Genomic DNA, 1,909 nt, shown 5'->3' on the forward strand with positions numbered 1-1,909 from the left:
CCCCCCTCACCCCACGTCGAAAAACCCCGCTCGACCCACCCAACCCCGCGTCACTCCCCCATGACACGGCACACCCCCCCACCCCACCGCACCCCCCACGACGCCCCCCCCCCCCCCGCACCCCACCTCGAAAAACCCCGCTCCCTCCACGCCACACCACAAATGCCTCCGAAAACCCCGCTCGACCCACCCCACCCCGCGTCACCCCCCCACGACATGGCGCACCCCCCACCCCACCGCACCCCCCATCGACGCCGCCCCGCACCCCACCTCGAAAAACCCCGCTCCCTCCATACCACCCCACCACGCCTCCGAAAACCCCGCTCGACCCACCCCACCTCGCGTCAGTCCCCCACGACACGGCACACCCCCCACACCCCACCTCCGAAAACCCCGCTCCACCCACCCCACCTCGCGTCAGCCCCCCACGACACGGCACACCCCCCACACCCCACCGCACCCCCCCACGACGCGGCGCATATCCCCCCCCCCCCCGCACCCCACCTCGAAAAACCCCACTCGACCCACCCAACCCCGCGTCACTCCCCCAGGACACGGCGCACCCCCCCACGACGCGGCGCATATCCCCCCCCCCCCCCCCCCCCCGCACCCCACCTCGAAAAACCCCGCTCGACCCACCCCACCCCGCGTCACCCCCCCACGACACGGCGCACCCCCCCACCCCACCGCACCCCCCCACGACGCCCCCCCCGCACCCCACCTCGAAAAACCCCGCTCCCTCCACGCCACACCACCACGCCTCCGAAAACCCCGCTCGACCCACCCCACCCCGCGTCTCCCCCCCACGACACGGCGCACCCCCCCACCCCACCGCACCCCCCCACGACGCCCCCCCGCACCCCACCTCGAAAAACCGCGCTCCCTCCACAGCACCCCACCTCTCCTCCAAAAACCCCGCTCGACCACCCCCACCCCGCGTCACCCCCCACGACGCCCCCCCGCACCCCCCCTCGAAAAACCCCGCTCCCTCCACAGCACCCCACCACGCCTCCGAAAACCCCGCTCGACCCACCCCACCCCGCGTCACTCCCCCATGACACGGCGCACCCCCCCACCCCACCGCACCCCCCCACGACGCCCCCCCGCACCCCACCTCGAAAAACCGCGCTCCCTCCACAGCACCCCACCTCTCCTCCCAAAACCCCGCTCGACCACCCCCACCCCGCGTCACCCCCCACGACGCCCCCCCGCACCCCACCTCGAAAAACCCCGCTCCCTCCACAGCACCCCACCTCTCCTCCAAAAACCCCGCTTGACCACCCCAACCCCGCGTCACTCCCCCATGACACGGCGCACCCCCCCACCCCACCGCACCCCCCCACGACGCCCCCCCGCACCCCACCTCGAAAAACCGCGCTCCCTCCACAGCACCCCACCTCTCCTCCCAAAACCCCGCTCGACCACCCCCACCCCGCGTCACCCCCCACGACGCCCCCCCGCACCCCACCTCGAAAAACCCCGCTCCCTCCACAGCACCCCACCTCTCCTCCAAAAACCCCGCTTGACCACCCCAACCCCGCGTCACTCCCCCATGACACGGCGCACCCCCCCACGACGCCCCCCCCCGCACCCCACCTCGAAAAACCCCGCTCCCTCCACACCACCCCGCCACGCCTCCAAAAAACCGCGCTCGACCCACCCCACCCCGCGTCACGGCGCACCCCCCACCCCACCGCACCCCCCCACGACGCCCCCCCCCACCCCACCTCGAAAAACCGCGCTCCATCCACAGCACCCCACCTCTCCTCCAAAAACCCCGCTCGACCCACCCCACCCCGCGTCACCCCCCCACGACACGGCGCACCCCCCCACCCCACCGCACCCCCCCACGACGCCCCCCCGCACCCCACCTCGAAAAACCCCGCTGCCTCCACGCCACACCACCACG

This window comes from Lygodium microphyllum, chromosome 16 (genome assembly GCF_053477565.2).
Source record: "Lygodium microphyllum isolate KBCC chromosome 16, Lygodium_microphyllum_v1.1.10, whole genome shotgun sequence".
NCBI classification, from domain to species: Eukaryota; Viridiplantae; Streptophyta; class Polypodiopsida; order Schizaeales; family Lygodiaceae; genus Lygodium; species Lygodium microphyllum.